Source organism: Homalodisca vitripennis, chromosome 4 (genome assembly GCF_021130785.1).
Source record: "Homalodisca vitripennis isolate AUS2020 chromosome 4, UT_GWSS_2.1, whole genome shotgun sequence".
Classification (NCBI taxonomy): Eukaryota; Metazoa; Arthropoda; class Insecta; order Hemiptera; family Cicadellidae; genus Homalodisca; species Homalodisca vitripennis.
In genome coordinates this window covers 163108067-163132921 of record NC_060210.1, presented here as the reverse complement: position 1 = coordinate 163132921, position 24855 = coordinate 163108067, and the positions used below count along the sequence as shown (strand labels likewise).

General features: G+C 33.6%; 1 protein-coding gene across 8 annotated transcripts in view; it reads right to left on the bottom strand.

Moving 5' to 3' along the window:
- The window catches only part of LOC124360498 (voltage-dependent calcium channel type A subunit alpha-1), a 344248-nt gene that overhangs the window by 184209 nt on the left and 135184 nt on the right, over window positions 1–24855 (bottom strand). Inside the window, exon 1 of one of the 8 annotated variants that reach the window (XM_046814186.1) lies at window positions 4164–4251. The exons of the other annotated variants lie outside the window; for them this stretch is intronic. The gene's annotated coding sequence lies outside the window, so the exon portion shown is untranslated. Of the gene's footprint in view, window positions 1–4163; window positions 4252–24855 lie in introns of those variants that run through there. 8 annotated transcript variants of the gene reach the window in all.

The following is a 24855-nucleotide window of genomic DNA, read 5'->3' as shown; positions in this document are numbered from 1 at the left end:
GTGTTAATGAGAAACCACTTAGTTGATCAATACAGACCAGAGTGCAGCCAAAACTTGTGAAAGACTGGGTCATAGATTGCCAAGAGGATGGGACGGCGCGGCGGCTGGAGTGGTTGCTGACGTAATAGTTCCCTCTTCTAACTCGTCGATCATACATTACTACTAGGAGACTAGCTCAGCCATTATTATTTATTACATTCAGTTGAATTTAACTTTATGTTATAAAATAATAATACTTGTAGTGTGTACAGTATAATTTAAAAATGTATAGCATACTGATTATAAGTATATTATATTATTTGTTCAATTTTAAAACCAACCACAGTTCGCACAGGAATTATACACATTATGTAATTATACATTATATAACATTATTTTAAATTTACATAAGGGTTTTGATCGAACGTGTTGTTATGGTCCATAAATTACAAAAGGGTGGTTACATGATGTGAAATGATGGTTGAAAGAAAAAACGTTTGATTGAAAAAAGAAAATGTGTCCAGTAGAATATCCAGTATAACGATTCCACATTAACTGTTGTGTTAACTTAATACCAGTCATTTTTTTTAGCTTGAGCGTGAAGATAATGGCTTTTATTATTTGTTCTTATTTGAAAACCTTTGATTATTTTAAATATTTAACCTTCTTTAATGTAATAAAAGTATTCAAGAGGAATCTTAAGACAGGTCATCCAAGGATGTCAAGGGTTTGCTCTGGAACTACTGGGTGTTTCGTGGTGGAATCTCTGCTCTCTAGAGCCATACAGAAACTTAAGACAGGTCATCCAAGGATGTCAAGGGTTTGTTCTGGAACTACTGGGTGTTTCGTGGTGGAATCTCTGCTCTCTAGAGCCATACAGAAACTTAAGACAGGTCATCCAAGGATGTCAAGGGTTTGTTCTGGAACTACTGGGTGTTTCGTGGTGGAATCTCTGCTCTCTAGAGCCATACAGAAACTTAAGACAGGTCATCCAAGGATGTCAAGGGTTTGTTCTGGAACTACTGGGTGTTTCGTGGTGGAATCTCTGCTCTCTAGAGCCATACAGAAACTTAAGACAGGTCATCCAAGGATGTCAAGGGTTTGTTCTGGAACTACTGGGTGTTTCGTGGTGGAATCTCTGCTCTCTAGAGCCATACAGAAACTTAAGACAGGTCATCCAAGGATGTCAAGGGTTTGTTCTGGAACTACTGGGTGTTTCGTGGTGGAATCTCTGCTCTCTAGAGCCATACAGAAACTTAAGACAGGTCATCCAAGGATGTCAAGGGTTTGCTCTGGAACTACTGGGTGTTTCGTGGTGAAACCGCTGCTCTCTAGAGCCATACAGAAACTTAAGACAGGTCATCCAAGGATGTCAAGGGTTTGCTCTGGAACTACTGGGTGTTTCGTGGTGGAATCTCTGCTCTCTAGAGCCATACAGAAACTTAAGACAGGTCATCCAAGGATGTCAAGGGTTTGCTCTGGAACTACTGGGTGTTTCGTGGTGGAATCTCTGCTCTCTAGAGCCATACAGAAACTGGATCTTCCATTCTATAAGTGTTAGTCTTTGAATGTCCTCTCAATATGCTGGCTAAGAAGCAAAACGTACGAGGATGTATGTTACTCCACATATCTAGGTTGCTCTGTCTTTTTTACTCTTCTTGCTTTAAAGCTGATTCAACCATAAATGGTGTTATAAAAGAATTTTATATGCCCTACTTCAGGCTCTTCTATAATACGACACAAGGACTAGGTTGTCGAGCAATTTCAGCTTTTGGATTCTCCTGCCTTTTGGGCTTACCTCAGACTATAGTTTATCCGTTTTGGAGAGGTCGTTTTTCTTTGGTCCCCAAACCTGAATCGTCCTAGCGTTTGAGTCTCCTGCGACTTGTAATTTCGTGTCTCTAAGAATACCAAGCTTTTGAATCCTCGCACTCTCTCTGACTCTGCAATATGTTCATTACCTGGTCTCAATACATCTTTGGGCTTCTTCGGTACACTGTATTACTTTATCCTCCTCAGATACTTTTAACTCAGAGTTGTCCAGTATCTTGGATGACTTTTCTCTGAGACATCTCATTCGCCACAGGCTGTGATATCGTCACTCGCAACGTTTAAGATGATTCATATAATATTCATGTTAATCTTTTAAGAGACCCATTTACCTTTAAGATTCAAAGAAATGTTATGAGGAAAGTACTCTTAGGTTGCCTCTTAGATATTTCCCAAACCTTAGGGTTACAATATGATTTTTCAACACACAAACTTAACCTCTTTAACTCTCAGCATACGCACTAAGTTTAAAAATTGTTTTGGTTTCAAATATATTAATTGTCTATTACAGGATAATATTTGATCTATACAATATCAATGGCAAGTAAGTTAAAACTATTCAACCCAAATACATGTGGGGTTGTTGGTTTTTAAACGCCAGGAGTACCAGGCAGTAAAAGTTTCTGGAATATTCTTTGTTTTGATGAAAAGTGATTTATTGCTATATTGTGCCCTGGAAAGAATTGTAAGTGAATTTGGGTTACATAACAGTTTTTAACGGTAATAAATAACTGTAAATATAAGAAACACTACGCAATCTTCATTCGTGTGAGTATACAGTGAAGCTTTCACAAACGCTTTCATTAAAGGGATTTACGAATATATTCAAAGATTTTTTAAGATCAAACATTTTTTTACGGAATCTTAAACCCCAGAAAATCAGAATTAATCCAACGTAGGAAAACATCTGATATGTTATGATAGAAACCGCTGCATTCCTCTATATTTTAGTTCTCTTGTTGGAGTATCGACTTCTTATATAATGGATCTGAATTAATTAAGACATCTAGGTTGGGGCGGGAGGGGCCACAGCCTCCGCCTTCCATCGAGATTAGGCGTGGTAGACGTAGCCAGCTGAGATCGGAAGGATGTAGTCACTACCACATATTTTATGGGTTCAAATTTTATCCTGGAGTCCAGGAGAAAAGTATTGTAAGTGAATTTAAATCCATTGAATCCTAAGTATGCTGCATTAAGATATTGAAAGCGTTTATAAAGATTTCTACAGTGGAGAGTTTTTTATAATAAAGTAAGGTTTTATGTTGTAAAGGGTGAATACCAGTACCTACAATGGAAGTACTGTGAAGATTTATAATACGTGAAACTTTCTTAAGGTATTTATTGTGTACTGGCTAATCGTACATTTAAAGGTTTAAGGCATAAAATAGATATTTAGTGAGATTAGTTGTTGAGACCAATCGATGGTAGGTCCATACCTCACATTTCATCCCATACTGCAGCGAGAGCGACCGCGGCCGGCCCTGCGTATGGAGCAGGCGAAGGAACACGAACATACACGACGTTACACGAGCCACAACACCTCAGACTCTTTCAAAAATTAGTATCACATAAAAACTGGGCTCATCGAGAAAACATCACTTGTAGTTATATAATGATAGTGCACGAGATAAGATAATAGCGTTCGATACTAGATAAGCGAACTTTACCAGTAACAATTTCCTGGCTTTACAGGTCCGTGTTCAAAAATATGGTTGGGCTCAAAAAGATTTTGATTAACACTTCGTATACAAATAGGGCAATTTCCTTAATCCGATGCTTTGTAAGGTATATATTATTACATAAATAAACAAGCCATTATATTTTTATCTTTGAATATATCTTGAACGTATACCGTTACAAAGTAACACATTAGTGTACAGTTGTGTCAATTTATTAAAGAATACTGAATGTATCTAAACGTAACATAATATACTTGTCTCAAACATTGAAAATGACAAAATTGCTACTAGCCTTAAACTTTGCTGTATATAGTAATAGATTAGCTAGACGTAGAACTACATTAGAACAGCAACGGATAGACGGACGTGCATTATATATAAGACGGATTTCACAATAGCTACTTATAGACTTGTTATAGTTTTCTAAAATAAAAGGGAAACGTGTAGTCTTGAATTACAACAGGCTAGGTATTGTTATTTTAATGAAACCTCTGTTAACAAGTATGTTATTATAAATTTACATTTTATTTACTGATAAAACACTACGCCTCAATCTGTTGTCAAAGTCCATTAATTATTTATGCATCAGCCGTATACTTGTACAGCGTTCGCTATTAAATTTGATAGGTTCGGGCAGAACGATTTATTATTAGTTTATAGATGAAGAGAACGCACCTTAGCTAGTCGTTGCGTAGCACAGGTCCCCATGTTAATCCACACTGTCGCTAAAGTGTATAGCACCGCATGTCTCACAGTTACCTACTGGAGCAGCCCTGCCCTGGCGCTCGATACCGGACCGCGCACAACGTTGCCACATCGTGCACAGTCACACGGCCCACACACACATACACACACATCCATCACACGACATTAACTGTCACAATGAAACAAGAAACAACAAACGCACAACACAGTCCCCCACATATTAATTGTGCTCTACGATTGATATGGATCAGTGCAATTAAGACATTAACGATTGGTCTACGTGTACTAATCAACCTACAACTACTACTAAAATCAAGTTACGTTTCCCCATACAATCCAAATATAAAAATTGAATTACTGAGTTGCAGTTACGTACCTAACCGTTCGGATGTAAATGGGTTAAATTTGATACGCACGTAACTAAAATTAAGTGAACATTTTACTGTAAACGTATCAACGGAGTTACAATGTCTGTACTATTAATATAGCTCTGTTATATCGGTTTAACATTTCCTCACCACGGTATCCCTATTTATGGACTGGGCCTACTATGGACTGATGTAGCGCCAAGGCTTGGAGGTCAGATGGATCAGTGTGTACACTAAATTCAATGTTCACTTGCAGCATTATAATTAAAATCTGCGTGAAAGTAATTATAGATTTTTATACGCTAATAGTTTCACGTAATTGGAAATAGTTAAAGAATATAGTGATTTGCATTTCGTCCATAACATTTTAACATGAAATTTGTCACTACATAACTTAATCAAACATTTAAATTGCCTACATGCCTTAAAATTAACAACGATGATTATAAGCACAACTAATTAAAATAAATTTAATTATGTGAGTGATTATACCACATAAGGAACTCATATACAGAATAATAACACCTCTCAATAAAAAATTCTTTACGTTTTTTTGAGAAAAACTTTGCTGCTTTCAATAGTGTTCATGTCCCAAGGCTACGCGTTGTACAGTCATAAGAGCTAGTGAAAGCCCTTCTCTCGGTAATCCTGTGAATAGGATAAAGCAAGTCTTCCATGTGACGAGTATTGTAGGAATGTCAAGCAATGCAGACTTTAAAAAGAGAAGATTTAGTTGTAAGCAATGACAATACCTCATAGACATAAATACTTGGAAGTTTTAAAATATTGAGATGTATTGTACATGAAGAAAGGCCTGCAGTAATTGTGATACTGGCTCCACGTTTGACACGTAAAATTCCCTTTTGTATTTTGAACATTCTTTGGAATTAAAAGTAAGATCCTCAAAATTCAATACGATAATTTATTTTACTGTACACATATGCATATTAGACATTACGGATGACATATTTGCTGAAAATAAGAACTAAGTCAGCTTAGAGCGTAGCTTATCGATGTGGTTAGATCATTTCAGCCTTTCATCATTAATAACCCCAATAAGCCGAACAGAATCTGAATGATATATCTGATAAAATTACCGCATGCTCGTCTTTTTCTCATTCAAGTGAAAGCGAAAGTTTGACGAAAATCATCCGTTAAGAATATAATAGAATATATTTATTTCCGTCTTTTTCATTTATATTACATAATAAGATGACAACTTGGGAAAAACAAACAACCACCATTTACCAGTATTCGGTGATTATTTTGGTAATTTAATTATGACATAATTACAACTTAAAGTAGTAGCCTTCCGTAATAAATTAACATTTTAATTTTTCGGCTTCTGTAGCTCATACCAAACTAATAATAATAAAAATAAGTATATAAGAGAACGAAAAAAATTCATATTTAATAATTGCACCTATTTTACAGTTATAGCACCGTTAAAGAGAAAATGATTGAAGATCATTACATTAAAGAAATACAAAATTTATAACAATATAGATTAATACTAGATTAGATCGTTCTGTTAAAAGATAATCATGACGGACTAGGTCAAACGCTTTTCTGAAATCAATAAATAAGCCTGTTACTTTTTTGCCAGAATTTTAATTTGTATCAACCATATGCATAAGTTTTTCAATCACGTCCTCTGTACTTTTACCTTTTTTAAAACCGAATTGATTGTTAGAAAAAGAATTGTTTGAATAAAGAAAACTTAAAAATCATGTTCTCGTCAGTTTTTCAGCAGTTTCGAGACAATTGAGAGCAGTATGATTGGCCTATACTGCTCTAACAATTCTGGATTTCCGCCCTTGAAAATCGGCACAACTATTGATTTCTTTAAAACCGTAGGGAACACTCCGGTATCAAAGCTTTTTATTAAATAATTTGGCTAAGGGTTCAGAAATGACATGATTTATTTTCTTTAAAAGAATTACATTAGTGCTATCAAAGCCGGAAGACTTTTTGTTCTGAACACTTCGAATTGTACTTTCCACTTCATCTTTATCTACAGGAAAAAGAAACATTTTGACTTTGTCGTTGTAAATTAGGAAACGTTTCGTTACTTTGGCGTAGATTCTGATAAACAAATTTGGTGCTCGAAAAATAGTTGTTAAATTCGTTTGCTATAACATCATCACTTTCAATAGTGCGGCCATTTTGAAGAGTAATTTTTGCTTTTTGTTTCCTAATAAACTGTTTATCAAGCGCCACTGTTCCGCTGGACGGCCACCGCAGTTGTGAAACAGCTCAGCATAGTACCGGGTTTTCCTCTCGTCGAAGCCAACAAATTGTACGCGTAAGTTGGCTTTTAAAACGTGTGAAGTAATTCCTAGGATTTTGATTGTAAGGGGAGTTTTTTAACTGATTGTAAAGCAATTTTCTTCTTTCTAAACGATGAAGTAGCGCCTCATTCATCCAGGGACTAATCGCTTTAGCCTTAGCCGGTATATTACTAATAGTTGTAACTTGCGTGGTTAAATTTATACAATCAGTAATTTTGCTGGGAAAATTGTGAAAATTAACATCGATATTGTTATTTTGTAGCAAAATATCCCACTTAACACTAAGAAGGTCTTCGACTAGTTTTTCGAAATTGGTTACAACCCTTTTTGAACTTAACATATTTTTAATATCTCTTGTATTTAAGTTTCGGTTTTTATCAGCCAAGACCTAAGAATGTCACTCATGAATGTCCAGAAGGAAGGATTATAGATATTGTGTCATCGATATAGCAAACAATATTGGAGTTAATGTTGGCCGGAAGATCATTTATTCGGAAAAAAGGATACATATTATTCATACATATACAATTTCCTCAAAAGAAATTAAAAGCACACGTAATCGAATGCCATGGACTGATCATATTTCTGATGTTGATTAATTCGGGGTTGTTGTACCCTTAATTCGGGGTTGTTGTACCCTTAGCGTAATCATAAAAATATATCTATTAATGAAAATGGCCTATAAACGTATACATTTATATGTATAAACACATACGCCATTGAATTATACGGAACTTAACAAGAACAGAACATTTGGCGTTTCTGAAAATAAGTTTTTTTATGGGCACAAACTTTACAAAATATAAAGTTGCCCTTTAATGTCCAAATATATCTAGGAAGTCATTTTAGTCGAATCGTCCAAAATTGAATGATCAGTGTTACTTATTGTGGACCAAAATGTACGACAAGGAAATTAACTAATTTTTTCGGTTTTATAGCTTTGACCTGCTGCATAGGTAAGGGCTAATATAACAAATAGTCCTGGAGATAATTTCCAATTTGAATTTGTATAATCATAAACCCTGTTTTTTTTTAATCGATAGGTAAATTTAGCTTAAAAATGAAGTCGATGGTCAGTCACGCTGGTTTTGGCATAGGTAGAAATGGGGGGTGGGGGTGGTATTATGAAAAGAGAAAAAATATAAAAATTATGATTTGTTTTCTCTCAGATAATATTTTTTAGCTTGGTACACTTAAAACCAACAAGTAGACACGTAAATAAAATGTTAAATCAGCATTAGCTTACCATTTTAGGACCCCTTAAATGGACCATTTTCTGCCTCTTCATCTAGCTGTCTGACGGTGTTATAACTAATGTTTATGTGTCTGATGATCGGTTTTAAGTGTATCAAAGTAGAAAAATATAATCTGACAAAATAATTGCCATTTTAAGCCTTTTCATACCATCCTTTTCCGAAAATGGTACCTCCGCCAAAATTATATGGCTGACGATAATTTTATTTAGGAAAACTTCCTTTTTTGGTTTCAAGAAAACCAGTTTGCGTGCTTGCTTATAAAGTGCAAAATTGGCTCTCGGCTCCTAGGTTAATAGTATAGAATCTTCATTGCATAAAGATAACAAAGATGAACAATCCTTCTAATTCACAATTCTGTTAGGCTGTAACCGCTTTACACAATACATAGCGCTTCCAACTCGCCTGGATATTGTTAGACTCAAATCTCTTCATTCACTTTACCATAATGGTCATGTTGTGGAGGAAACCTTGCACTGGAATGTCTTCATAACACCTTCTTAGGGAGAAATTTAACAGATTCAACAAACTTACTTGAAGTCCCAGTAAAATTGTAATTGTGTTTTCTTGTAGTTATGGTCAAGATGAAAGAGTGGTAGAAGATTTTATTCATGATCAGTAATATTCTAATTTTGAAGATCTTTCGACACAAGAAAATTTGCCGAGTCATGGAAACCGTTATTTAGAAGAGCTATACGCTGGAAACCTTTCTGCTAACTTTCAGTTGGGTCATAGTTGACAGCTGATCCAACAAAAGAAACTAATTGAATGAGCCCCTCTAAGATAGAATGGTCTTTGATTAATCGCTCCCGTACCGGAGTTGGTCGATACGACTTTAGGAAATTGAAATGTGGACAGGGCGATGATCCCTGTGGCTGTGAGCGGTTGGCGAACATGGCTCCCGTGGCGAGTGCGTGAGCATTTGCTAAAACTATAACTGAACTCAAACAAGTTAGCAGAGAATTCTTACTGTAATAGACTGAAACCAAACATGCCCAAGATATGGTAAAATTCATTGAAATACCTCCACAACCGGGGAAGTGTTGCTTTGTAACAATATGCATGCCAGCATACATAAAATAATTTGATGTTAAATAAACGAAAAGTTCTCTTTAATAGTTACTAGATTTCCTATTAACGTTGCATCGTATTTAGCATCTATCTTTCCGTTTTATAATTCAAAATTCAAAATGTATAATTGTTTAGATTCCGATTTTCTATCTTTAAACAAAACTCAGCCCTGAAAATAAGAAAGTATTATTTTAATTAATTTTGAAATACTGCGTTTTAACTAATATTTTTATCACTATTTCGATAAAAACTAATATGAGAACAAACCATTTGGAAGATACATAAAATTAGCTCATTAGGGAAAAATATAAATGACTAATTTGTTGTAACAAATCATTCACTTTTGTTACGTTTATTTGTTATGGTAGCAATACGTATCTAATAAGTAATCTAAAACATTTTACTTCAAATCACATACAGATTTAAACAGGACGAAACCTTTAAAATTTCGAAAAACAAAGTATGGAGAGAAAGAGTTCACATTGTAACAAATTTTATTTTCATTTGACTGAGCATAACTGTATAACAATACCAACAAGTGACAAACAAAATGGGCCTGTATGGCCACAATAGGGTAAATATTTGAAAAATGGTCTTAGCGTGGAGGAGTGATACTAAATAAATGAATTTTCAAATTGATTACCCCTTTTTATACGCAGATTACGAAAACTATATTACAGTTTTTTCTCTTTATGTTAATTAAAGTCTGAAACGAAAAGGGTGTACGTTTCTGTGAAAAATTCGATCGTTAAAATTTGACAATTCTGCAGTATTAAAGTGTAAACTTGTATTGTAATAATACAAGTAATAAAAATACATTTCATTTATTAGTGTTATCATTGATTCAAAGGTGTTTAATGATAGCGTTTAAATATTTTCTTCACTTATAAATATTACTCTTGTAATTCATATTAAATAATTCGTACATCAAATGTGATAATTTTACGTTTATGTACTTTGCAGTGAATGAAGTTAGTTGTATTATAATCTGCTTATTGTAAGATAGATAATATTAAATAAATTAATACGACAAACCACTGCCATCGTGAGCTGATAAGGATTTATTTTAAAGCCAACAGTTTTTTCTTTACATTACAAGAGCGTAATTTGGGTATTGGTAATAGAGAGTTTTTGAAGAAAAGAATGCACAGCCCCTGGGTCAAAACAAGGTCGTATTAAGAATCTGGAAATTTAAAATTATTGTTTCGTTTAGTGTTTTTTGGTAGTGTTTTTGTAAGTTTTATTTATTTATGTATCTATCCAGTTTAAAAAAATAACTTACTGCAATATTTTTGTTAAGTGAATGATGAATTTAAATAATTGAGAATAAATGTAATAAAGCTACAGCAGTTTATGTATTTAAGATCATGAGTATTTCATTTACAGAAGATATATACAAAATTCTAAGATACAGTATAATCAAAACATTTTCTAGACGTTTCAAACTTTTTTACTGTCTCAGGTAAATAAACAGTTTATGTATTTCAGGTACTGTGTATTGAACTTTCCACAAAATAATACGTGATGTAGTATAAAACAATAAACTAATACAATATATTATTTACAATGAGCATTAGCTATATGGTAATGTAGAACTTCAGCATAAAAACAGTATATTACATAACACATAAACGGGTACAATACTCTTGCAGGTGAGTTCAATGGACACGGAAGACTAAAATAACAATACGATTACTATAATTTCCTGTATTATTTTGTTTCAAAGCTATCGTGAAGCCACGAATATAGATGTAGGTTTGTGTGAGGGTATAACTGATCATCGGTAACCCAACAACGCCTGATCATGGCACTGGGCTTAACAATTTATAATATAAATATATTGATTATATATTACATAATATATTACATGGCTCTTTGAAATATTGCTCCAATGTTTGCGATTGTTGAAATTTGAAATCTGTTATAACTTAATATTACGTTTGTAATATGTAATGATGTAGAGTGGGATTAATGTTATACTGTGATCATTGCATCGGTACGTTACGCTAGTGTTACGGTTATTGAAAATTTGGCAGTAATATAATATTGTGTTTACCATATGTAAAATGATAAGGAATGGGTAAAAAATGTAATACTGAAAATACGGAATCGCTACACCAGTTGTTGGAAATGTTGTCATAATCTAACTTAATATTAAACCTTTCAAATGTTTTATGATTTAGTGTGGATTAAGGTAGTATTGAGGTCCTCGATCGCTACATCATTGCAATGCTAAGATTGTTGGAAATTTTGTTGTAAGCTGTCATAAAATAATATAACTGCGGGCTGAGCACATTTAAAAACCTTTAAATGTGCTAGAGAAATGTAACTTTTACGGGTATATTATTAAAAGTAGTGATAGTTAGTGGTTGGTTATTCCACATATGCCGACCCCAATGACAAAGGCTATGACAATAAATTAAATAAATAAGAGAACATTTTAAATCCAATTGAATATCCAGTCTAACAGCGTCTAACAGTCTAACTTTGCGTAAAGAGGACGGCAAGACTGAACATGTGTCCGTGCAAGTGGTTGATGGGTTGTATCATGCCATCCATTTCTATTTATGAAGTATCAAACTTAATCACATTAACGTACGAGTTTGTACTACAGCAATAATTCATAAGCACATGAAGTTTATAAATAAATGTGTAATAAGTAACTGAACTGAAGCGTTTGGAAAGGAGAAGCCTCAGTATATAACAACACACACTTTAGTGCTGGGGGAGAATGGTACGTTTGCTGAAGAGTAGTTAATGGAGTCAAGTAGATAACAAGCAGATGAACAATGAAGAAGATGTACGTGGTCGGTGGAGTTTGAGGATGGAGTGAAGCATCTAGGGAGGGTCGTCTGGCAATGCCCGGGACGTCTCCTGTTTGTGCAGTAGAGCACTCATGAGATCAGACCCACTCCGAGGAATCAACCGAGTGAAAGAGGTGCCGAGTCGGGGTAGGTGATGAATGGCCGTATGATCGAGGTTTAAAGGAGCAGTTTAGTGGAAGTGGTAAGCGGCAAAATAGAGGAGCAAGAAACATGAAAGCTGGCCGTCAAATCTGGATCCTGCAGCAACATTTGTCGAAATCCTCCTGCTCAACACTATTCCGAGGTGCCTTGTTGACGTAGTCCATCGGAGTGTGTCATCATGAATAGTCAGAATTTCCCAAAGAACCGGCCCATAGTGTTTCCAGGTGAAGCAGATCGCCTCACATTTGTCTGTATTGATCTTGATCCTCCAACATGTGGACCACGAGGAGAGCAGATCCTTTTGACGCTGCGTGGAAAGGGAGGATGAATAGCCGGAACGAGGGCCATGAAGAGGCCATCGTGTGCGTAGAGAATAGCGGAGATCATTGGCGAGAGAGGCATATCATACCACAGAAAGAGGATCGGCCCAAGAACCGATCCCTGTGGCACACTAGAAGTGACTAACTAGTCGTACGGTCAACAAAGACCGAGAAGCGGCTTCTAGAAGACTACTATTTCATAGCAGTTTCATTTAGTCATGAAACTACAATGGATTATGTTTCTCCTGATAATTAGAATTAGATTATGGGTATATGATGTCATAATTAAATTAATTATTGAGTTTCAAAGCTTAATAACTTGGAGTGTCTTTCAAAGTTTAATTATCTCAAATTTAAAAACAAAATTACTTTTGGCTCGTATTTCAGACAAAATAGTCTAATTTATGATTATAGAATTCGTCATTGCGGATTTTTGCGGATGGCCTTACACATGCCCTATAAAGGCTATCTCTACGTGGAAAATTAATCAGATTTAAGCGAAAAATCTTTGTACTTAGCATATATTTGATGTACAAATGGTCTATGTAACTATGGTCTTCATTTTCTTAATTGACGTTTAAATACGTAGGAAAATATAGGAAATGTAATGTTTGATTTTTAATTTCACAATTATTTTTATAAATATGTATAAATATGTGTTAATGGTATTACACATATGAAGGAACGAGATTATAATTATTTTTAATTGCAATCGCAAGTTTATACATAGGTAATCCTTTTATATACAGGTACAGTTTTACAGCACAGTTTCCCTTAGAAATTTTCTCGTAACAGTTTGCAGTAAATAACTATATTTGCATTACAAAATTTAAAACAAATCTTCCATTATTACATGTAGTATCGAACATCTGCACTAGGGGACCGTATAGTTGTACGGACACTCACGAAAATATCTCGAGGCTACGCTCGTAAGTGTTGCTATTGCTTACATGTAAACTGCCCTATTTTGAGTTATGCTTGACTACTATTAGACTATAAAAGTATAAAAGCAAGATCTGAGCCTTTACAATGCAATGTTATTATGCCACTACGAGGATATTTTATGTTTATAAGGTCAAATATTCACCGTATAAAAGTTAGTTTTATAACGTTTTTTTTTAAATTTTTATTTGTGATGTATATTCTTAGAAACTTTAAGAGGTCTCATGTTCTTTAGTAAAAAATATAACTTCTTAACTTATAAAGTCGAGTTGTGGGTTTTAATTTGAGAATGTTTTATATACAACACAAGTCTTTTTCTTTATTATTAACAATGATGATCTGAGGAAACATATGATAGCCTTGTAGCATACCAGAGAAGTGGTGGGCAATATCATTTTAAATCTAGATTAATCTAAGTAAGAGTATGGTAGGCTTGGAACATGATAAGGAAATCGAGGGCAATAGTACTTAAAACGATCTGTCTATACTTAAAGTATAGTATCGTTTATACTTAAAGTATAGACAGATCGTTTGATTTAAGAAAGAGTCCAACAATATTAAAATTAATTAATTCTATCCTCGGAATTAGCGTTAATGTGCTTTCTAATAAACTGATCATAGATCAAACATTTCCGCTTATTTAAAATAGACTATACCGAAAAGAGAGTACCTTGTTTTAAGTCTTCAACGTTTTGTATAATATCAATACAAGGGGTCGTTGTAGACTAAACTTCAACAATCTTTGTTATTATTCACTTCAGATCGAACTCAGACCTTTTCAAACACGTAACTATTTAAATTAAGTTATACCTAGACACCATTTTACAAAAAAAAAAAAAGAAATTGTATTATCGTCCAAAGATCTTTCAAAGGAAAACCGTATTAAAATTTAAAATCATAATTGTACCACATCACTAACATGAAATTTGTTGTAAAATTAAATAAATGTCATATTTAAACTTTGAATTATTCCCTTCAATGACGCACTGTAGTGGGCACAACTGTTATCGCAAGATAACCGAATCAAGCAACATCGATTGTGGCTGCTGCTTGGATGATTTACCACTGCGCTAAGCGATCCTGTCCTTTGCAAGCAGCAGCCTGCCCGGCCATTGGTAGTGGTTCGGAAGTCACCTTTAAGCCGTTGGTCCCTTGGTTGTGTTACAGAGGGCTTCTTAGCCGTAACTTCACCTGGTAAAATGAGGCATCTTTACTTTTTTTTAAATTAAAACTCTAAGCTATAAAACTGAGTAATAAATATTTGGTCTTATTTTATATTTCAAACCATTGGTAACTACATTATGTTTCCAGACTTTTTACATGAAAACACATCACCAAGGCCGGTTTTTAATGGACTATCTCCTTGAATAGTAAGAGAGCAGCAAGAATGAGCTTTCCTAAATTTTTAAATATTCAAACGGGTCATGAAATCGTGTGGTCAGAACAGTGAAAACATTAAATTCAAAATAACATTACGTAAAAACTGTTAAGATAGTATTAAATGTACTTTGAATACTTAACGAAGAAATGCTACTCTCGAATTCCATTAATACATTATTATTGAAGACTGATTAAATCATGGTAATGAATTGAGCCACGCCTTCTAATACATTTGATAGATAGTTCTGTACATTTAATATGTTTTATTTGTATCAGTCAAATGCTTGCGTCCAAAGGACTGATGTTTTCATGACTTTTTCACATATTAACTCGTCACGACGATACTTTCTACTATATTTTCATTATGAAACAACGCTATCGTCGTTCGCAGGATTATACAGAACCAGTAACGACTGAGAAAGAATCATCCGATAACCAGTGTATATATTTGTAAAGTTTGTTTACTTCATATTTATTTAGTTTTAATATAACACCAACTACTCATACCTCAAATCTACAGTACTTCTTCTTTGGTAAGTAATTACTTTATTATTCCATATCTGACGTTATCATTTCACTTACTCAACATCAAATATTTTCTATCGTTCCAAACCATTTGCTATACTTTTCCTTAATAAATCTCTTATCTTGCAATTTCCTTAAGATATCCTCTTTTGACTCTCTATAGCTGTCCATACCGAAACAACGTTGTGTTTGGCTCATAATACCACTTCTATATTATTTTAGGTTAATTGTTTTATATCTGAAATTTTTTAATTAAAGAATTGAGATATTTATACTAGTAGTAATATAAATTATAGTAAATTTAGTGCTCGATTTTCAGGCGAATGACTGGAACTACGTATTGGTAATTCTCTCTAAAAAATAAGATTTTAAGGTAACTGAAGTTAAGGTAAGGTAAAGTGAACTCAAAATATTCCTCCTTCCGAAAAAAGGTAGATTTCACACGTGGATGTCATCTCGAAATATTATAATATACTATGAATTATTATTATACAAATATTATACTAAATGTCGTATTAGTACAAGATTGATAAATGCAATTCTATCAAAATAACCGGATACGTTATTTTGTAATAACTTAATTTTAAACCGTCTAAGCTCGATAAAGTTAAATGCAAACAATTGCTACATGTAATCAAACAACTTTCCGCAAAAAATCAATGTTAGCAATTTTCTAAATTTATTTACTTGCTCTATTCAAAGAAAAGATATAATGTGTCTTTCAAAATTTAATTCATCACATTTTCAACAAAGTACCAAACCCTTCAAACTTGAATATATTGTATAAATATTTATGATATTTATGAATATTTTTAATCCGATAATTGTAAACATTATTTCTGAGGTTTCAAATTAAAACTATCCTAAGCAGAAACGATTTGTACAAACTTAAAGTACTTAAAAATAATAAAGCATTGCTTCTTGTGCGTCTGCTTTGATTCGATACTTTAATGGAAAAGGTTGAATGAGTATTTACGTGAGTCTTTCATCCAAATGAGGAAGGATTAAGAAAAATACTGTGGAGAAAATAAAAAACTATGTAGTCTGAAATTCTTATTCATGGGTTAGTTGGGTTTGATTTAAGCCACATTTAAATATAGTAAAGCAAACATTATAAAAATTATTTACTAGTTTTATTTTGTAAACTACGTTTAAACAAATGTGGCATAAAAAATGTAAGCGCCGCATAAAGTTTAGGATGTTTGGCTGCGAAGACGACATATGAAGTTAAAAAATGTTACATCTTTTTATGGAACCAACCAATGAAACAACGTGACTTTCATAAACGCTGAAATAAAAGATGTTTTATTTAATGCTAATTTAACTTTCTGCGTGTTAATTGGAACGATTGAAAGAATGTAAATGTAATTCAATTAAGAAAGTAAGAGGTGATTATAACCTTAATTAATTAATTCTTATCTTTTGTAAATGAATATGGGTCGTGATTTATTTCTTTATAATAGATTTTTATTTTCAAACTTGTTGTTTGCCATGTAAAATATCAATAAAACAAGCCATGCAAGAATTAAAAATATTGATGATGCCTTTCAATAACTATGTACTTCATCGTCTTAATTATGATTATTGTTTAGCATTCATAATAATTAATTCTGTATTTGGTGAGATTTGGAAATAAAATTATTTTGTATTACTCTCTATTCAAAAATAAAATGAATAAAGCACTTTGTTTTTTCGTAAATAAATGTACAAAAACTGTTAGTTTTTCTACATTTTGTGGTATCCTGTTGATAAGTTATCAAGTCGTGGAATGTGTTATTTACTATAATAATGTATACCAACAATTGATATAACGATTCAAAACCACTGACAAAACCGCAACCCCCCTTCGTCGCCACATCTAGCTCCCTTTCGCCAAGAGTTATGTGTTGGATTGTCTAGTGTCTAGGACGAACTGCAGTAAACTCTAGCCGGAGCCTTGACTATTTGCCAGAAATGCAGACGCCAACATTATTCTTGTCCTTGGCCACCGCCGCCACCCGCTTCGATTGTTTTTATGTTGAATGGCTGACCTTTCAGTTATTGCTTCTTATTTGTTGAACCAAGAAAACGCCTACTGCCTGCAATGCAACTTTATCGACTGCGAAACATTGATATACAATAAACTCACAGTTAAATGCACTTTCTAGTTAGTCTATGATAATTTACGCTTTCATATGTCGCTGTTCTGTGTACAGAGTTGTCCAATAGTTCCGGAACGGCTTTATAACAATTATTATTCCGTTCCGTTTTTGTGCTGTGAGAGGCTCATGGATAGCTCAATAAATATAGGTGATATTGTCATTTTAAATTATATTAAATGAGTCGAAACCGATGATACAAACAAGTGTTTACAATACGAAAACAAAACTGTGACTTTTTGGTGTTTTCAAAAGTTACAATCTAAATATTACATATAATTTTATTTACGTTGATCACAAAGTGAACTCAACATATTCCTCCATCCGAAGAAAAGTAGATTTCACACGTGGATGTCATCTCGAAATATTATAATATACTATGAAATATTATTATACAAATATTATACTGAATGTCGTATTAGTACAAAATGGTAGTACGCCTCACCACGCGTCACATAAAAACGTTTCTCCTAGGTTACTTGCAAACTTTGCAGTCCAGATAGATGGACAGACATAATATAGAAAAGAAATATTTACAATCCCCTCCCGTCAGAATGAATAACCGTGTCAGCTTTCTGCGTGATTGGACTCAATGATGCTCAGGCAAATTCCATGGTTGTTGGACATCCACGATTATAGAATTCCTTATTTACCCAAGTAGAAGTGAATTATCATGAATAATCTTTCTCGAGATACATCATAAATTCAAATTTTTTCATTTAGTAAAGTTTATGTAGAGATAGACTAGTTGTCAGTCTACCAGATCGTTTTAGCCAGAAAAGTTTTATAGTCGAATTTAATCTCCTACTCTGGATGGGATGGTAATCGAAGAAAGTGTAAAGTGCAACATTCTGATGCACAATCTGCAACTGAGTATGCTGTAAAACAGCTCATGTTGAATTTCGCACTTTCTTTGAGTACCATCCCAGCCAGAGTAGGAGACTAAACTCGACTAGTTAGGGTTCGTAACAGTGTTTAAAATAACAGAAGTACCAGTGAGGTAGAGTGCGCTGAAATTCAGATTTTGTTACCAACCTTTTTAACAATGACTTCTCTTGTATAAATAAGTCTTTTTATACTATATCAGTAAGCTACACGTGTTAATATGTCAAATTGTAAAATTATAACTTAGCTCGTCTAAAACTGTATTATTCTGCTACGTATTCATTGCCATTATGGCCAATATAAAAACAACGCTATATAAGAACGATTTAAATATATTTGATAACGTTCTGTGAAATGCCACACAGTGACATGCGCCATTATCGGATTCAGTGTTGTCGACTTTATTGAAATGTAGCTTCATGGAACGTTTTCAAGACTACTGTAGTTCGTTTTCGAGAGTAGTATATGTGTGGAGAGACAGACAGAAATAAAATTTTTCGAGCCTCAAAAGTGAATATTTTTTCATCCCCTACCCATTTGGTAAATCTCAACCAATAATGATCACGCTCGAGGTTGGCATGTTATTATCCTTATAAAAATTTTAAATATTTATAAACCTTAAAGATCAAAAATGTTATAATGATATAGAGTTTGCCTTTAAAATCGAAAACTTGATTTAGTTACAAAATCTTCATTCTTAAAATAACTGGATGATATTATTTGTGGCTGAGTTACTTGCTGATATAGAAACATTTTAAATTATACAATGTTTTGAACATGTATTCAGATAAAATAATATTTATTTTTCTGATCTCCTTTACTGTTTATACTCTTTGGTGGAATACTTATTCATACGCCTTACTGATATAAAAAATACATTTGCACTTTTTTGATAAATATAATAATTATAAATTTTTAAAAATGTAATAGAAATAATATACTTTATCACTTTAGAGAAACTTTAATTTAACGATTAAAATATTAATTTTTTAATTTCAAATATTATACTGCTTATTTGTACTATAATAAAACTTATGTAACTGAAACACACATCTTACGAGGCCAGGGGCACCAATTTTGCGCCATTTCTCTTATTTACCATTTTTCAGTGCGTAACCTTTATAACCTATACTTTTTGTGAGGAACTTAATAGCAAAAAAACATGCTCAGAGTCTAGTTTACTATACGAGTACTAAACTTAAGTGCTAATTGTGAAGAATGTTTTGCTGTTTTTAGAAACTGTCAATAATTGACGTTTCAGACGTCAATTCTTTATAGCGCTTGTATTGTTATTATAGTTAAAAAAATGTATGAAATTATTCACATTTGTGTAATTGTAATATATTTCTTACATTATTTATATATAAAACCAAAATACAGGATAAAACATTGACATACGTATCTTGCATAGAACTTTTAAATCTCTATCAGGAGCTTTATCATAGTATTAATTAACTTTATAACAAATAATAATAATTTTGAAATAATTCACATGTCATACTTTATAAAATATGCTCTTGATTTAATAATAAATAGAACAGGAGACCCTGTTAAAAATTATTATCATTCTAACAATAATTTTGAGGAAGTGACTACATTCAACGAACTAGCACTGATATCTCATCTGTACACTGATTCAAAGTTAGTAAGATACAATTTTTTATATGTTTATACACAAGGTTTATAATATGTTTTGAGATTCTATCTTTAAATTAAATTTATTTCGTATAATTTAATTATTTTATCTTATAATTACTTGATTATTTTTTATGTTCATTCATAGACAAGTTCATTCCGTTAGTGATAGCTGCGTTATTATTTATGGTTATATCATATTTGATTAAAAGACAATTTAGTGTGAACTATAGCAATCACTAAGCATATATGTAATCTCTTCAATTATATTAGATTGAATTGAAATCCAAGCACTCGTTAATATTTCCGAATCGATTAATATGAATAAAATGAGACTCCTGCAGATTGACCAGAGGGCTCAAGTCGGCCACAGTCCATAGAGGTTCTAGATTCTAGAATAATCTGTAATAATGTCTTCACCATGGGCCCAATACGGCCTACCCTTACCTATGTAAACAATAGTACTAAATCTTAAACGCATCTCTCCGACACGCAAACAGTAGATGTTTCTCTTCTGGACATTAGTGTAAACAGTTATGCTATTTCATTTTTGGCGTGTGTTAGTAATTTTAGTACATTTTAGTAATATACATTGAACCATCAATATAAGACTTTTAAACATTTCTCAGCTTGATCAAAGGTGAATATTGCTCTATTTAAAACAAATAATACTTATTTCCACATAAAAAAATGAGATTGTAATATCGAATCATACCATCAACGTTATCAAAACTCCCTAAAAATATCAATAATCGTAGCCTATATACTTTTTATAAGCAACACATGTTTTTTACTGAATTAGGAGACCACAGTGTCACACTTACAAGTTCTAAATGGGATAACCCAAATTTATTAAGTATCTCTAAGTCTATTTTTAACGGTTTAATATAGAACAATTTGTTCTATAAGTGTTCAATGTTGTTAGTTTAAGTGATGATTTTGCTTACTTCAAAGAAAATACAATTATGGACAGAAACTCCTACGTGAAATCAATTATGATATCATTGAGAACAACTAGATTTCACGACATTACAAAAAAATGTATTGTTGGATGATCGTGTTTAATAATAGAAAAAGGACTAAAGAAGATGACATAAGAATAAGAATAAACAATGTAACAATTCCGACTTGAAAAGTTTTGCTTTAGATGGATTATCACAGTTACATATAACTCAACACAAATTAACAGTGCATCTGCTCAGCTATTGAAAATGCTGACGAGGGACAGCTATTTAAACATGTTCCCACAATTAATTATTGAATTGTTATTGAAGAAATGCTGTCTAAAAGAGCATTTATATAGACACTAAAAATATATTTTTATTTGTAAAGAAATTCTCTGAATGAAAATGTAATACGTGTTCTCTATTTTGCTCTAATCCACTCTCTGTTACCGGTTTCAGGTGAGGTAAATGACATACGAGTAGAATACTAAAGAGAGCGAGAGGAAGCAGCGTGCTTGTGAGGCTCCGTGCCCATCTGAAGTTCCCAGTCGCTTATTGTCGGTTAATACATAAGAATGATAAACGAGCTTTTCAATGGTTTTGTTAATAAATAGCTTCGCAGAGAGAATAATGTTAACTTAAAACTGAAGTTACGAGTCAGAAATATCTGAGTCGCTTAAGCGATTTCTATAACCTCAAAAAACATTGACATTTCTACGACCACTTCTTACTTCTGAACACTGAGGATGAACTACAACGTAAAATAGAAGACAGTGCTAGAATTGTAGCAGTTTGTTTGGAATTTCCGAGTGAAAGGGCAAGGTTCAAATGGTGATACAGCTATTGTGACCATTCATTGCGTGATTTATAAGATAACATTCACTGTATTTAATGATGAAAAGAAACTAAAAGTACGATCAGGTGTACTTTATAGTAGTTCATAATTGGAGTGGTGTCAATATTTAGTCCAAGAAACACATTTTGGAAATATCCAGCGACTCGAATGGAACAAATCAGGAAAAGGATCGCTGACATAAGAGATCAAAAATTTATAGAAAAAAAAACACTGGTGTTAATTCCACTGACCGTTATTAATACACCCACCTCCCACAAGCAGGAAGAGTAGACGGGCTATCTGGCCCAGCAAATCTGGTGCTTGTTCCTCTTAAAAAATCATATAGCTGACTCGGAAAACACAGCCCTTGTAGTGATTTTTATAGCAGTCGACACATGGGACTTGACGTAAAGACGTCAATACTTACTTGTATTGCACTCTGAGAAAATCGCATCCAACAAATAATAGTACATTGTGAAAAGACAATGTGTTCAATTACACACAAAATTGTATTTCTGAGGTGTGTGAATCTAAATAACTGGTTATTTCCATATTTGGATTTGGTGACCAAGATAGCAAGTAAAAACAATTAGTTCAGAAACTTAACCTACTACCAAAATGGTCATTAAGACACAGCTTGAAACCTGTGTAACATTCCATATCCGCTTCCGGTGTCCTTACGTATCAGACAGTTGCGCTGTGCCGCAGTCCAGTCATGAAGACGTCGCAATCGTCTTTTACATACAACACATGAAGTTCAGCAAGAGTTTGCCGACGATTTCTAATCACCAACTAAATGAACTGAAGATGATCCAACCTCGGAATTTAAAGGGAAGCAGAGCCTATTTAGTTGAGGCAGTGGGCCATCCTTAAGTTCTATCTCGTCCGTCTAACGTCAGGTGGTAAGGTCCACCTAGGCCTTCTACGTCGAGGCATAAACCAATTAATTATTTAGAGGCATAAACCATAAGAACTGCAACTATAACCTTCGTATTGCTTACTTTTCTGGCCGGAACTAGAGACAAAACATTTCACTTAACTGAATTAAATGCTAGGCTTTCTCCGACAGATTCTGAAGATGTTTGAATACTCCAGCTCTACCCCAGAAATATGAGCAGACCGTAAGCAAAACCCAAAGAATTGTCTCACTCGTTTCCAAACTTAAAGTTCTCATTTTTGGACACGAACGTAAGGCTTATGCCAATTCAACCAGGTTTTCAACACTTTCCTCTATGCGTCCTCGCCATTGAATATACACGCACACTATTTAATTTAACAAACCTTAAAAATAGAAAATACAATTTATTTACTGTGAAACCCCCATTCAGATAATCGATTCTCCCTGTAGATGATTTTCCTGAGACCAATACATGCAACAGAAAATAAGAGGCCTTACTTTAGTTTTAACAAGTCACAGTTCACATGTTATAGTCGCACTTAGTAAAATCTAGCCATAATTGTTATCCAAAACATCTATGCATAATTCTTTGGCAAAGATTAGACTACCCCAAAATCACGATCCATTCAATATTTACTTTTTCCTTTTAAGCCTAAACCGTTGGCCAACCGTTAGCTCAAATATAACTTATATACAACTGTATTTAATAATATAGGTATGTTACATATAACTTATATATAATATAATATATCGGGGTTTCAGGTACTGTTGTCTATATGTTTAATTATTTTGCTGTATTTTAAAATTTTTTGCTATATTTAAAGAAATGCTAGAAAAATCAAATGTTAGTTACATTTTACCTATTTTTCCGTACAAAATTTTTCGTAAAAGGCAAATAACGATCGAACTATAAAGGTCGTAGCTCCACAGATGTGACGTCAGAATCAAATGTTATATAAAAAACCCCAGTTAGTATGAGTCATATCTCTAACAATTAATCCACAAACTGTTATAAAATGCTTTTCCATAATATATTAATAATTTAACCCATCATTCACTCTAATAACCTACATGTTCAAGTAATATGGTTAACTTAACCCCCAAATTTAACTAATAATTTCTTTTAGCTTATTACTGAATCCAACAAACCCCGGAATTCAATAAACTTACTAATGGGATTTAACACAAGTGAGCTTAAAAATAGATACGTTAGTAAGATTTTTGGTTTACTACTATAACATCTTATTTACCCTGTATAAGGGAATTTCTTTCACAATTTTCCACCCGGTAATTATACCCTTTTCAGCTTAACCTCCTGTTACTCCAAATCCCTTTCACTGCTTTCTTTTGTGGGATAAATTTGGTTGGTCAATTTGTTCTCCTGGTCTACCTTAATTAATGATTTAGCTCTCACCAATAGACTAAAACTTTATCTCTTTACACCAGTAGCTGCGGATGGCTTGCCTTGCTACCTCTGGGGCCTTTTTCGAGTGCGCCACCGCTCCGGGCGTGGGTCTAGACTGTTGCCTCAACTATGTCAAGGAAAAGTGCCTACTGCATCAGCAGGCGGCACTTAAATAAATACATAAATAGTGGTATAGACGCTGGGAGTGTGGGAGTGAGAATATGTAGGGAGGTGGTGGCCCCTATGCGCTGGAAATCTTTTGATCCCCCCTGGTGTCTGGACCTTTCCTTAAGTAGACCTCTTGTAGTCTTGAGTTGTTGGTTTTATCTGAAGAAGCGTCTTAACAGATTTGGAATTCTCCAGGAGGATCAACTCTCTAGAATGTATGACGAGCAGGTGGAAACTGCTGAACAACTGCTCTTTGATTGTCTTGAAAAAGAAGCGCTACGTCATTTTGGTGGTCTAGACAAAGGTGGTGTATTTCCTCAGGAGGACCTGATGGTTACTTTTTGGCGGATTGTACTCGTATAACTGCTGAGACCGTAAACTGGTATACTTACGGGATGCGAAAAATGTTTAGTGCATGGCAATAGACCGCCCCTTAGAAGAAGAAGAAGTATAACTACACCTATCCCTTTGGTTACTTTTTACCTCACTCACGTCACACAATTACAATCCACTTCCGTCTGCTGTAGAAACATTAACTTTGACACACTTCAAGCCGTTGTCCGTTGTTTTGACAGAAAGATTCAGATTAGTTAAAAATCTGTATCCAAGGCAAACCTAAACTCAGAATTCAACCAATC